The sequence below is a fragment of the Thermobia domestica genome, chromosome 14, assembly GCF_964235325.1.
Source record: "Thermobia domestica chromosome 14, izTheDome1.hap1.1, whole genome shotgun sequence".
Classification (NCBI taxonomy): Eukaryota; Metazoa; Arthropoda; class Insecta; order Zygentoma; family Lepismatidae; genus Thermobia; species Thermobia domestica.
In genome coordinates this window covers 29814147-29830191 of record NC_137467.1, presented here as the reverse complement: position 1 = coordinate 29830191, position 16045 = coordinate 29814147, and the positions used below count along the sequence as shown (strand labels likewise).

At 38.2% G+C, this 16045-nt stretch overlaps 1 protein-coding gene across 1 annotated transcript in view; it reads left to right on the top strand.

Annotated features, from left to right (window-relative positions):
- Window positions 1-13981: 13981 nt before the first annotated feature.
- Window positions 13982-16045, top strand: part of rdgA (retinal degeneration A) — a gene marked incomplete in the record, with an annotated part of 666123 nt that continues 664059 nt past the window's right edge. Inside the window, 1 exon segment of the mRNA XM_081737830.1 lies at window positions 13982-14498.

Here is a 16045-nt window from a genome sequence, read left to right as displayed (position 1 = left end):
TCTACAAGGGTTCGAAAGCGTGGGAAAAGGACTTTCGGACGCCAATAGTTCGGAAACTATCCAACGTAAAGAGGGCGGGTAAAAAATTCACTGAAGAAGTCATACCTGCTGTATTGAATTTTGCATGTTTCACAATTCTACCATTCACGCGCAAGGGATTCCCCAAAGGAACGTAGGGAATTCCTTATAATCTGCCAAATGAAAATTGGTCTAAATGGATATGAATTGATAGGGTTTCTACCAGGTAACAATAATTCGTTTGTATTAAGTCGATATCTGGGACAAATACAAAATGGCGGACACCTTCATGCCGTTGTGTGTGGTTGCATAATCGCCAGGTACGGATGCTGGCCAACAGTGATGTTCTGAGTATTTAATGTAGCGAATTTGTACTTAAATGCTCTAGGAATACATCTGTAGTGTCGGTAGAAAACAACAGATGAAGCAGGGTGATACCCATGTGTGGAAGCAATTAACGAAAAATGCCCAGAAATATACTCATACTCAGTAAACGTGAGTTCAAAGCGTCGGAAATGTAAGGATTAGCGACAAGAACACGAAAGCCATTGCCAATTCAGCAATAATACAGGGTGTCCGAGAAGTCTTTCCCTGATTACAGAAATTGATAACTCAGGCTAGAAATAAGATAGAAATATGAAACTGGTGTTGAATTGTTTACAAACTATAAAAGTTTTGGTCACATCAGTACACTTCCACATGAGCACCCTTGGTAGCACGTAGCACATCTAGGCGATATTCAATTTCCATCCACACATTAGCCAACATCACTGGAGGGATCGATGCAACGACTGCGGTTATTCGCTGACCTCCCTGGGGGGTTCTGAACCCCAAATGCGTACATTATGGCGATTCACTACTCCACTGACCACAGGACACACTGTGCCTTCTCCTGGTTGGTTGGCATGGCTTCTTGGGCTTCTTACTTACGTACTACAAACCTAAAACAAACAAAATTGAGACTTGCTAAAACATAACAAACCTAACACAGAGAAAAACTTTTATAGTTTGTAAACAATTCAACACCAGTTTCATATTTCTATCTTATTACTAGCCTGAGTTATCAGTTTCTGTAATCAGGGAAGGACTTCTCGGACACCCTGTATTCTCTCAATCCGATGCAATATGGTGTACACGGTTGCATATCGATAAGGATGCAACAGCTGAGGCCAAGTTGAAATTGTGCACAGGAACTCACTAGGAAACTGGGTAAACTAAATGAATGTCAGTAGTGGGATCGTATGATCGATATTGAAATGTGGCCAATGTGTGTGTTGATATCAACATGTAACTGTAGTACTCGCGCTGAGTCGTGAAGCTTGATCTAGATCTACCGATTTCACCACCCAATAGAACGCGAGGGTGTGTTCCGGTCGTCGACCCCCACCCATCAATTTTTGTCAGTGTCGTCTCTCGTGCTACACGGAAAACATCTCCCGAGAGTACAGTGTTGTGAGATTGGCGCCAAGTTCACGACTCAGTTAATTGTCTTTTTTATTGCGTTATATTTTCGTTGTTACTATTTGTGTTACTGTTACCATTTTAGAATAATTGTTACAGTGGTTGTTGTGCAGTGTTATTATTGGCAGTTTTTTAATGCTTTCTTAAATACTCATTTACTATCGCTTCAAAGTTTGGCAACATTGTTAGTGAATTTCAGCTGTTTGACGTTTCTCCAAGTATGCGCTCGGGAAGCGGCTCCACGAATTGCACCGAAGCTTTCCGATGCATCGGAGCTCAAGCAAAATATTGCTATGATTGGTTTAGAGCCCAAGCTTCACAACTGGGCGCGAGTACTATAATAGGCAAATGTCAACATGTCCCACCACTGCTGGGATACCATCCCACGTGCGAAAAGAAGGAAAATACCATTGTACATTCTGCTATTACCTCTGGTGCACTTTTTGATAGAACGTAATTAGAACACGATTGTATCAATGTCCCTCTTTGTTTGGGACATTGTCCCACAGTCGACACATATGAAAAGATATCTCTTAATCCATGGTTCAAATTCTGATAGAGCGTGAAAATAACAAACTTGTATCATGTCGCACGTCTTCTGGGACATATGACGTACTGGAAATATAGGAAAGTACCTCCAGAAATTCGTATCTTACACACAGTGCACATGCCAAGACAAAGACGAAAATGAACCAATTTGGCACATGTAACACTACTGCTGGAACACCATACATATGGAAAATAAAACGACATGAGAAATAGGAAGAAACGTCTTAAAGCTCTGATTGTTTACAACTGTGCAGTAGGAGTAACAAAATGAAACACATGTATGTAGAGAAGCTGTACAAGAGCGCTTGCCAAACAAAGTGGGTACTCCTTAAAGAAATGAATACAGAGAAAGTGAGGCTCCCTTGAAGCCTCAGGGCTAGAGCGCTTGCTTTCGCTCGTGTGGTCGCAGTTTCCAAATCCTACTGGGAGCCCAAGGCCTCAGATTCAAGACCTGAGTAGTTATTTTCCTATTTTTCGCACGTGGGACGGTGTCCCAGCAATAATGGGACATGTTGACATTTGTCCATTAGCTACATGTTGATATCAACACACACATTGGCCACATTTCAATATCGATCATACGATCCCACTACTGACATTCATTTAGTTTACCCAGTTTCTTAGTGAGTCCCCTTGCACAATTTCAACTTGACCTCAGTTGTTGCATCCTTATCGGTATGCAAACGTGCACATCATATTGCATCGGTTTGAGGGAGTATTATTGGTGAATTGGCAATGGCTTTCGTGTTCTTGTCGATAATCCTTCCATTTCCGACGCTTTGAACTCATGTTTACTGAGTATGAATGTATTTCTGGGCATTTTTCGTTAATTGCTTCCACAGATGTGAATACATGATGGAGACACGTGAGTCGTACCGTCTGAAAGGCAGTTCTATTCTGAAGAAAATGATGGGCGAAACATGACTCTAGGGTAATTAGGGATGTCTCAGGGAATTTTTATCAAAATATACTTCTGTATAGGGGAATATTGGACTTTTTCAGTATTTTTGGTGGGCTTATTTTTGCACGTACAAGATCGAAATTGTGCACAAACATTCAGTCCACCGAGTAGTATTTACCAGATTTTTTTCAGATTTCTGCGTTAAAACAGGGGGGTTCAGAAGGGCAAAAGTTGAAAAAGAGGATATTTAGACCAAAAATCCCTTTCTTCGGGATTTTCCCGCCTTAGATACATGATGGAGACACGTGAGTCATACCGTCTGAAAGGCAGTTCTATTCTGAAGGGGCCCAAAGTGTGAAAAAAATTCCCTCCGAAATTTTCCCTTTGACATTCAATTTTTCCTCTTCTGGTATACAATATGGGCATGCAAGTGGTACCATTTGAAAGCCAGCTTCATTCTGAAGAGAATGAGGTATAAACCAAGATCCTAGGATAAATAGTGACGATGCAGTAACTGCTTGACTGAAAGTCTAAAAAATACCCCCAAAACCCCGGATCCCTTAAGGGCTAAACTTATTGACTGTAGTATATATATATATATATATATATATATATATATATATATATATATATATATATATATATATAATCTGCAGATCATTTGGCAGTCACACTGTTTACACTCGCCAAATGTTAAAAAAAAAAAGTACTCGCCACTTTCGAGCAGGCGAGTGGCATTTTCAAAATAAAGCAAAAAATATATATATTCGAGTCCTCGTCTGGAGACACAAATTGCACTGTGTGGCAACATTGCAATAAAGAACCATAGATTAGATCTACCAATCTTATCAAATAGTTATATCAATTATTTCCAGATAGCAGCGAAAGTTGATATTGACACTAACAATGACTTATTAGTGTAGCAATCGAGTCAACTGCTTGTTGTATTCGTAGAGTAATGCCAATGGCTCCAAGTTAATCTGCAACGTTGCCATATTGTGAAATTTTGATTTCCCATAGCGGCTGAAGGAGGCCCCGAAGAGCATACCATCATATAACATTTTCGGTTTATTTTGGCCTGTAGAAAAGTGCTCTGTGGTCCGTGGGCGCCATCATTAGAACACTCGATATATATATATATATATATATATAGGGCGGTACCGTATTCTAGGTATTCTATCTATTTAAATCTATATATGTATGTATGTGTTTTAGCATAACTCTGGAACGTCTGGAGTAATTTTAACCGAACTTTCTACATAAATTTGACTACTTACAATCAGGAAAAGATTACAATGTTGGTAAGGCAGGCTCTACCGTATGTGAAATACGTGCATTTATACGGGGCGGCAAAATTGGTCGTAATTATACTATTTAAAAAATAAATATTTCTTGTTGGAAACAGACTTCATGATGATGGTAGTTAAATTTACTAAGCCTGCCTTCTGTTTGAACACTATGTTCATAAATCCTGTTTAGATCGCAGTAGTTTAAGGTAACATGTACAGTGCTAAAGCAAATGGTCAAACAAATCCCAGCATGAATTGCTTGATTGTTGTCAAATAGAAGAAGAACACAATTCTCGAACAGTAGCGAACACCTGTTCCATTTAGTTAGTTATCGCAGTTTTTATATTAAAACTAGTCTTGTCTTTGTTACAAACAAGTTCTTTATCACTGAAGGTGGAAATAAGTTTTTTAAAAATGTTTTTAACAAGTGTAGAAGGAAAATTAAGAAATAAAGATAAAAGAGCTAGTTGCACTGGAATTGTAAACTGATATATTGAGATTGACGCTCGATATTGAATTCTGTAAATATAGGATTACCATCTTTCGTCTGCAGGTATGTTTGCTTTATATTTCACTAACTTAACAGATTATTATTTCAAGAAAAACAGACATAATGAGTTTGTATATGTAGTGTTCAGGCCTTTCAGAGTGCGAGTGCACTTTCTCTCTTCCCTTTGTTGTTGTTGTTGATGATGGAGTAGCATACTTAGAATCGTGGCTTTTAACATTTGTTCTTTCTGGAGAAAAGGAGGAGGGACGGCAAATAATGCCATTGCACGGGTCGGCAAAATGCCTAGGACCGGCCCTGTGTGATGTTAAGACCCCCTAGCACGGGAAGGTGGAAGGGGGAGCACATACAAATGATTGGAAACGAACGATATTAGTGTCGAATGCGTAATTTTCGGATCGCTAAGGTGAATTGTGATGCACCCGATGCTGTTTAAGTCCAAGTATAGTCCCTATTAGCACCTCTTGGGGGCGAATTGGTGACATGTATAAACAGTGGCGTATTTAGGGGGTGGACTTTCGGCCTTAATCCCCCCCCCCCGAAATCTTACTATAGTAAAGTGTATGAAATATCTTGCAGAATTTTCACATTTTCAGGCAAAGCCCCTCCCTCCGAAAGTTAGCAAAGCCCCCCCCCGAAACAAAATCGTAAATACGCCACTGCGTACAAATAATCGAAAACAAGCTATATTCGTTTCAACCTATAATTTAGGGGTCCCTAAGTTGATTTGTAACAGTTTCGATGTATTTTATGTCCAAGTACTGCCTCCAGTTTGATAGCGTACTTAGGGGCGAGTCAGAAAGGGGTGACTTATTGGTAATTATAGATCATTTTCATAAAAGTGTTGAATCCATAGTTTCCGGGGTGGTTGATTTCAATCGCGACACTTCTGATGCAGTTTAAGACCAAGTTCAGCCTCTCTGGGACCTCTGGAGGAAAAGGGTTACATCGAAAATGACCACCTTTGAATTGCTCGATTGTTGAATATTTACTGGGGATGGCAGCAGCGAGGCTGTTTGTACCCTGCAATTAAATCTTCGCAGTAGTTTAAAATTAGCAAATCACCTACCGATTGCACAGATAGCGACATCTGTTAGCGTAAGTGTATTTATTAGGATTTAGCGTGAATCACAAGCTAAGGTGTTTGCTGTTTATAAGGAAGTCATCTTAATCGCATCATGGGAAACGGACGAACCGTTTGAAACACTTTTTTTCAATATCGTAAGGTTCCATACCCTCACACACAAGCAACTGCGTGTTTTTACTATAAACATATGCTCATACTACGAACGCTTGTTATGGTTTTCAAACATAAACAACAGCAGACGACGGAAGGAAGTCACCAGGAAGACAAAAAAGTTTCGGAAGGAAAACGAAGATAGCCGACCTTCCCTCATGGGCCTCCGCTTCAAGAGGACGTCTATTAAAAAAGAACTTCAAGAGGACAGGGGCATCAGTGGCAGTGGTGATCGCTAACCTACCTAAACTGACGCCGGAGACCGCTATGAGTTACGGAGATTTTCTTTAATCCCTACTCCTGAAGCTGCCATAAGCAACAGAATATTCCGTTAATCACCTGTGGCTGCGATGAGCAAAAGAGATATCTTCTAATTACCGTCTGACGCTGCTCTGGACTATACCGCTGAAGACATATAACCTTAAAATTAGAGGTCGCCTTAAGTGTCGAAGATCTTCACACACTGGAAAGTACATTTTTATAATAGACTTTGTAATAGGAAAACTTTGTAAATTTATATATAAGACTTTATTTTGTAATAAAAGGTGTAGGGTTCAAATCCCAGACTTATCATTTAGATTCTATAGAACAAAACATTGCAATATAGTTTGTAGTACTCGAGCATGTATGTAGGATTTTTTTTCGGCAGGGTCTAAAGCTTTTGGGAGGTCCAAATTCAATATGGGGGGAAAATATATTAAAATTTGTAAAAAAATACCCCTAAAATAAAGTAAATTTACAGAAAATTATGACTGTGTATGCTCCTGGTAGTAGCTACCTCAAGCTGGTATTTTATTGTGACACTGACTAAAATGCATAGCATTTCTATAACGGCAGCGGGACTGATTTTACTGCTGTGACAGACTAACGGTAGAGGTGTTTCATTTATAGTTGTAATTTTGCATGTTTTATGTAAGATGTCCTTTTTAAATAGCTGCTAAAATTCTATTTCGTTAATGTAATTTTCATCTTGTTTTGCAGGTAAGTGGAAAAGAAACATTTCCAATTCAGCCCCGCGGCGGTGTTTTAGCATAAAATGGCGGTAAAGGCTTCTTTAACAACCAAGAACAACATAAAGTTTCAGGTGAGCAATTAGTTTTGTTATTTACAAAGAGGAGAGTGTATTTTGAAAACATATCACACTCTTCAGCTGGATGTGTTTATGTAGGAAGTGATTGATGCTGAGAGTGATATACCTGACGGCCATTTTGTACATCGTTAACATAATGCCGATGGCAAAGAAAGAGTAGTGTAGCATGGTTTTTAATTGCGCAGATTATACATGCATGTTCTGATAGTAGCATTATAGGATTCATTAGAAGATAATGAACAAAGAAAAAATAATGGGATTAATTACTCTCTATTGGAAATCCAGGGTGGGCTATTAACAAGAAGGTTTCAATATTTTATAAAATAACTTCTTACAACCAAATCATGTACTGTCACGAGTTATATCATAATGTATTGTTTACATCTCTGGTTTTCAACATTAACGATATTTGCAGATCACTGAGGTGGATCTAAAAGATAGGAACTGGGGAGCTAACCAGACCCCCATACTATGATAGGAATATCATGTGTTTACTATAAACTTTCAAGAATATAAGTCACTCAAAAAACTGGGGGGATATGCCCCCGGTCCCAGGCTAGATCCACTACCGGCGGATCAGCAAAAGATAGGGAATTATTGAGGGCCGGCAAAATAGAAAGCACAACACTCAGTTTAATTCAAGTATTTGTTATTAATGTTCTTTATTATTGAAATAATAATTTCTTTAAAAAAATGCAAACTTAATGAGTCAAAACTGCATTTAATTTTTAGATTTGAAATTTTACAGTCATATCACTATTGAATTTATCAATATATTAAAATTCTAGAAAAGTTTATATGTTTGTCACCAATCCTTTCGACAATGAGATCTCGAAAACCACAAGTGCTAGAAACGTACCGTTTCGCTGGTCGATTCCAAATTTTGTGAAACTTTGCCAGTTCTGAGTCAGATCTTCTTTAAAAAACTTGTCTTTATATTTCGATTCCACATTTTAGGCATTGTTTAGACCCTTTTAGTTTGATATTGCTACTAACGAGGAAACGGTCTTAAGTTCAAAACAACCGATTTGGCTGGAGTCCGGATATGTGTTACGAGAGACCAAAGTAGGAGACACGTATTTTGGCGTTTGGGCCCATACGCAGAAATTTTCAAAATACGGGGCCCCAAAGTGGCCCTACATGCTATAATTAGGAAGCGAATGACGTTACTTGTACACAACCGATTTGGCTGGGGTCCGGATATGTGTTACGGGAGACCAAAGTAGGAGACAACGTATTTTGGCGTTTGGGCCCATACGCAGAAATTTCCGAAATACGGGACCCCAAATTGGTCCTACATGCTATAACTAGGAAGCGAATGACGTTACTTGTACACAACCGATTTGGCTGGGGTCCGGATGTGTGTCAAGGGAGACCAAGGTAGGAGACACGTAATTTGGCGTTTGGGCCCATAGGCAGAAATTTCCGAAATACGGGGCCGCAAAGTGCCCTACATACTATAACTAGGAAGCGAATGGCGTTACTGGTGCAGAATGTTGGCCTGGGTTGGAATATGTTATATCCAAAGGTATGAGACTTGTGTTTGTTGTTAGGTCCCACAAAAAGGAATGTCGAATGTACAGGGTCCGATATTGGTAGATTTTCAATAAGGCGATGAAGTTGGCGTATGTGGTACCCATGCAATTCTGAACAGATGTTCAGCTGGAACGAGCCGTCGAGGGGGATCTGCTGACCACGAGGGTGTCAACGGAGCGAAAGAATGTTTGCGTTTTTCGCTTGTATTTCTATGGCTAGAATGTGTGGAAACCGGGCGGTAAACTTTTGTGCAAGAGAGTGAACATTAATATTTAATCGATACGGCGTGTGCTGTCAGGAAACCAGGCACAGTGGCGGAAGTAAAGTTTGCCGCCCTGTCAGGTTTTGTCGGAAGATAAACTACATGTCTTCGACTTGAGCTTATAATAGCCATATCCGGATCCCAGCCAAACCGGTTGTGTACAAGTAACGTCATTCGCTTCCTAGTTATAGCATGTAGGGCCACTTTGGGGCCCCATATTTCGGAAATTTCTGCGTATAGGCCCAAACGCCAAAATACGTTGTCTCCTACTTTGGTCTCCCGTAACACATATCCCGACCCCAGCCAAATCGGTTGTTTACACTTAAGACCGTTTCCTCGTAAGACTTTAAGGTTGATACCCTTTTGAAAGGCAACCAGTAGAACAGCTACGTATAGCGGGTTGATTGACATTTCAGGCGTTTTGCTTTAATCTGAATGACAAAACGTATTTTCAACCTGGCAACCTGGCAACTTCGAAGGCTTGTGAATCCACAATGAGGCGTACTCGGATATGGAATTACAAGGAGAAATACTTGTATTTGGGATCATCTATCACTTATCCACGTTTGCCACAAACTCACCCCAGCATTCTATATATTAAAATACTACAATTATATGCTTGTCTATAGCAATTCACTCCTTTGGCAATCTTCCTGTCCTTTACTTGTGTTCGTAAAGGGACAAATGTAATGAGAATTGGGAAGGAGATTCACGCTCATATTAGAAGTGTGTAAATAGCGCAAGTTCAGGCTAGTTCTGTATGAAAAAGTCATTGTTATGGACTCTCTGCGACATTTCCTGCTGTTTATTTGCTAAAATCTTGTCAATATGTGAATCCAATGTTGAAATAACAAAACTTTAGAGTGGCATCAAGGTCCATTCGTATTTTGAATTGTCTTAGTTGCACAGACAGCGGGGAAAGTTTATCAACATAAATACGTAATTGAGAAAAACACTAACAATCTGAAAGCTTTCTTCGCTTACAGATAACCAATAGTGGGTTAAATCCAAAATTGGCAGTTACATGAAAATACATTTTTGTGAAAATAGCGAACATTTTTAAACAGCCGATGAGTATGATGTAGTTGCTTGTGTGAGATGCTATGTTATGTGTTTATTTAGCTGTTGTTAACAAGATTATTATAGTACATCTCAAATGGCTTTGATAGATATATTTAGACAAGATCGGGTTGACCAAGACTGACACTACGCGGTTCGAGTGTGCAAGAAACCAACTATAACCTCCAAATCTGACAGTGACATCGCATTCAAGGTTGACAGATCAGTATGAATAGTTTAGTTGTATTTGCATACTGAGGGAATGTATTGATCGAAAACATACACTTCCATTGCAACACGCCACAAACATATTTGAAACTGTTAAGGTCTCTGATCAAAGTCAATTTGCCACTTGCGGCCAACGGTCGACAGTGTATGTGGAAGTGATCAACATACCATGACTCACCACAGCTTCACCATGTTGTGGTGAAATACGGCAGCGTAAAGGTTGTGAGTAAGGTGTAATTTGAGAATGTGGTGCTAGTTTTTTTTTTTTTTTTTTTTTTTTTAATGAGCACTTCAGTGCCGCGAAATTCGTCGATTCGATGTATTGCGTTGCATTACAAGATAGATTGCTACCCGTCTTTAAATTTGGCCAGCTGTTACGAGATATCATACAAATTCATAGATGACGGGGCATTGTATCATATAGCAAGCTAACTACCCGCAGGGATAAAGTGAAATGGTGTTCGAACTCCGCCGTGACCATAACAGCCTCCGGATATGAATCCTTTAGAAAATGTTCGGAATATTCAATTAAAATTTCACAAACGGCCACATACAGTATACTCAAGGCCGTAACTTGTGGGGAGGCAGGAAGGGCAACTGCCCCCCCCCCAGGGAAGCTTCTCGCCGTTCGAGGGGGGGTCCCATTTTAAGGCATAATTTTCTTACTCTATATACGATACGAACATGAAATATAAATGAAGCATCAAACAGGTTCACCAAATTACATAAAAAATACAGCACACACAAAAAGTAAATAAAACAAAAATTAGTTGTGGGCCCATTTCAGTAAAAAAAAAAAAAGTCTACTGTTAGGGGCCCTAGAAATAATATTTATTCATATGTCTTTGAGGTTTGTGAATATTGTTCCCTTAATTAATTTGTTATGTATGGAATGGGCCCAGGGGCGAACTAACGGCCCCGCAGACCTTGCAGTGCGGGAGGGCCCACAGGCTCCGGGGGCCAAAAGAGTACGACGGAAAGAGGAGCCCAAGAATTAGACAAACAACTTTTTCTAGGGGCCCAATTACGCGTATTAATGCTTGCCCCCCCTTCAGAAAAAATCTAAGTTATGGCGATGAGTATACTAGGAAACAAATAATAATTACTTAAGTCACTATGTGACGAATGGTACCAGGGAAGTTATGAGTCGTTTAATCCTTAATTGGTACCATGCCATGTACTGTAGAATAGGAACTTTTATGTGTTGTTCCTCAAGGTAGCTTCATCAAGTAGTAACTACAGCATCAGGAATGGTTTCTTCTGCACCGGTATAGGGTTGCCAGACGTCCCGGTTTTCAGTGAAAGAATTAACTGTCCTGAAAAAGGCTTTCGGGACGCCTGTTTGTCCCGGCGGTTTTCGTTCTTCAGATTAAAAACAATTCAACCTGCAAGAACTAGTATATCTCACCTGAAAACGGAAGGTTTTTCGTAAAATTTGTGTACCAATTAATTTTACCAAACAAACAACAAGAGGTTTAAAAATTGCATCCATTCTTCGTCCTATGGGTTGTTTAGCTTCCAGAAGGGAAAAAAAAATGTTTTAAAAAATAGTCAAGAAAGGGCATATGTTAATTTCTTGAATATCACTTTCAATAGAAAAGATTTTTTTTCGCGAAGGACTTTAACTACTAGTTACTCGTACTTCAGTTGGCAGCGCAGAACTGCTTCATTTTTGGAACTTTAATCAACAATGGCGATACTACTCTAAGTCACTGCATGTTAACCGCATTTTAACTGTCTATTTCGTCTTGTCTCTCTCCTTCTGAGGCACAAATTTTACAATCAAGCGTTTTATTCAGTTCAGTGGGTATATTATACATACCTTGGCAAGTGAATTGGATTTCTTTGTCGCTGTAGAATGAAGTTAACGTTCTTGTTTCGCATTGCTGGGGTGTGGTGTATAAAGTGTTTCCATCATGCTAAAGCGCAAGTGTTCTTTTCAGGAGAAATATTCAGTGGAATGGTCATTTATAAAACGAGAAACAAATGACCATGAAGTGAAATATAAGATGTTTAAAAATGAAATGAAATTTTTGAGTTTTACGTCCCACGGTTATGCCGGTAAGACTAAAGGAGACGGTGATGATGATAAGAGGAATGAAATGGTGGAATGAAGAAAGTGGGAGGAAACGGAAGAACCCCGAGAAAACAGAAATAAACATTGCTTTAAGAAGAACTCAAGCAACAGCGTATGGTTGTGAATTTAGCTTAAATTTATTGTTTCTTGCTAAATGTTAAATTTGTATTTATTTTAGGGTAGTGTTTCTCACTCAGGTAATGACACAACACAACAAAGAAAAAAATCACCTCTTCAAATTCATTCCGGTCCATTCAGGTTCACTACCAAGGTCCAACAGGCTGTTTTCCACTGGTTTGCGGCCATGCCAGACTATTTATTTTTTCTCGGGAATTTCTTCGCTGTCCACGAAGTGGCGACGGTGCACAGACCTCTATGGGGACTACATCGAAAAACAGTGATGACCTTCCTGTCTAGGTAGATAACTTAATGGATGCTCCTCGTCAAGGGCGCCGATTTCTCTGTAAATTTGGGGGCGCACATTAAGATGCATAAGATATATATATACACTAATATTTTCATTTTGGAATAACAGAAAAAATAGGAATCCTTCAGATTCTCCGGTCAACGTGTTTAATGCTTTCAATACGAAGGGCAAGGGCGCCGATCCTGGGGGGGTCAGGGGACCCGGGCCCCTCTAAGCTCATGTGGGCTCCCTATTATATTTATGAATATATAGTATTTGGCAATATTTGAATGCAATTTGTCTTAAAATCCTCATATATATATATATATATATATATATATATATATATATATATATATATATATATATATATATATATATATATATATATATATATATATATATGAGGATGAGAATCTGAAGGATTCCTATTTTTCACTTTTTCTTAAAATCTGTCTCATTCTTCTTAGAGTTCGATGGCAAGTACAACGAATAATTGGCAAATAACGTGCCAGGATTATAATTCTTAAATTTATTCTCATGACATCTTTCTGAAATTACATGGCAGTATTGTGCAAAAAAATATGTTAATGTCTTGCTGCTTTTTAAAAAAAATGCATGTGCGTAAATTTTACTTTAACCACTGTGATGGATTATCCATTATTACGTCAGAAATGGGTAGGATTGGAGTTTAACATTCCATTCAGCACTGAGGCTATATGAAATTGGATCTGCACCTTAACGTGGGATAGCTGGGAATCAAACCCGAGAATCCCGTGCCGAATACTCATATATTAACCATATAGCTACTCATGAATGAAGACTACATAACCTCTTTTGTAACGTGTTTAGAAATTTCTATCAAGAAAAATTTGCTCCGATTAGCCAATTAATTTCGAAGTTATTGATGGATTGTGATCTGATAATGTGACCTTATCAAAGCCGCCGCATACATTATTATTTTAAGTGTGTCTGTGTGCAATAGAACACCGGCTTCGATTGATCACCCTCTTGCCGAGTATTTGAATTCGGCCACACAGTGTATATGTAATATATGTGTGTGTGTCCTGTCACCATAACGTTACTATTATTATAACACCCATGTCCGTCCACCACCACACCGCACCGCACCGCACCGCGACGCATGCCCCGTCTGCTGATCTTGACAGCATGCTGCTTGTGGGCTGGCAAAAGCTGTAGAAAGTTCTAACTCGACGCCTTGCCGCGTCGAGGCGCTAGAATCGTGAAAAAAAATGTAAAGTTGACGATCGTGCCGGAGTGAGGCCGAGAGGATACGAGCGACTCCGACAGAATCCCCAATAGTTCCGAGTTGTCGAAGTTAAGACTGTCAGGTTTAGTGCGGGTCAGGCCAGCACAGTGGCGGCATATAAAGACAACTGATCGCGGCTTCGAGAATGGAACACAGTGACGTTACTAAGGGCAAACAGTGTATCATTGTTTGTACACGTCCCCCGTAAACAGTTTAATTTATCTAAATCAACAAAATACGATTTTTTTTTCTATTTGCCAAGAAAGATTAACAAAAATAGGACCATTGATTTTTTTTAAAAAAAAAATGATAATTAATTACCAACTTTAAAAAGTCACTTGTGGGGGGCAAAAAGTGAAATTTTCCGTCATGGATTACCAAAAATAATAAAGGAAGACGCCAGCAATTAATTTCTATCAATTTTGAATGTGGTAATTGTCATTCGAGTGCATCTTTTGTTATTCGACCAAGATTCAAACCCTTGTCACCCTCTTTCAAGAAAACGAAGTCCATACCAAGAAACCAAATAGCAGGACAACTAGCATGTAAATCTTAAATGTAAATTCAACTAACATATCATCGGCATAAGGCCTTAACAATAATTAAGGTAAGTGTTAAATCACAGTAAGCCACCTATACGTAATAAAATTAATAATAAATTATAGATAATACGTAGTGAATGAAAGCACAATGGTATTGTTATTTTTTTAAAAAAAATCCTGTTTATTGAAAGTATTTGCACTAAAATTGTTTAATATATAAAATTTCGTTCAGTGGTAGTGCGTTCATTTCTGACGCAAGAGGTTCCGGGTTCAATCTGAGGACATGGTGAGCACGTGGTGCATAATATCGTATCTGTCGACTATGTTTTCTTCCATACTCATCATTGAAGGGTATATGTATAAATTCCTTTCATAATAATTCATTGGCAATTATTATCCGCTTCTATTCAATTACAACGAATGACTGTCAAATACTGCGTCAGAGTAACATTGTTAAATTTACTCTCATGACATCTTTGTAAAATTACATTGCAGTATTGTGCGAGGAGTAGTTTCATATATTGGTGCTTAAATAATAATATTTTATTTGAGTTTCTTTGTATTATCGATTATTAATATCCTTTAATGTCAGCCTCATTGCAACTTTAAAAAAATGGCATAGTGCTTAAATTTAACGTCGAAAGTTGACAGTATATTGTCACTGAATAGTTGTAAGTTTAAAAAGCTAACAATATAGAACGTTGAAATGTAAGCTTTAATTTAATTCTATTGTTGTAGAAAATTTATTGTGTAAATACCTTGAAAAGGTTGACATCATTAATAGTTCGTGTTTATCTTCACAATTACAGATTTTAAAGATTAAAATCTTGCGAAATACTGAAGTCAGTTATTTCAGTAGTACAATGACAAAATCATTATCATTGTTTTTCCATCACGTCAAAAAATTTAGAAACTGTTGAGATTTTCTTTACCACACAAATTTACGTAACTTGGATTGAAAATGGGAACCTCTTATACTAGACGAAAGCACTATATCAGCGAGCTACCGTACGCCTCAATATTAGATAATGTTCCTATTAGTACAGTTAATATTATTGGAATAATTGTTTTGGGTCTTATTCGAATGATTGAATATCCCAATATTCGTTTTCCATGTTTGAATATTTATTCCTTACTCGAATGATTATTCGTTATCTAAATTGTCATTTAAATATTCGAAGAATTCATTACCTAAATATTCAAATAAGGAATATTTTGAACAATCGTTTACTTGAATATTCGTGTAATCCGTTACTCGAATTTTCGAATAAGAAATATTCGAGCAATTCTTTACTTGAATATTCGAACGAGTATTATTCTAACAATCCGTTTCTCGAATATTCGAGAAAGGAATATTTGAACAATTCATTACTTCAGTATTGGAATAATGAGTATTTGAACAATTCGTTACTAGAATATTGGAATTAAAAATCTTTCGAAGAATCTATTACTCAGATATTGTAAAAAGGAATATTCGAACAATCTGTTCCTCGAATATTGGAATAATAAATTTTAACAGTATTACTTCGTATATTGATATGCACATGGATATATTTTCCCAGTTCCCACAGTCTAAAATATTGGTTGGTTAATTAGGAGGAATTTTAACATC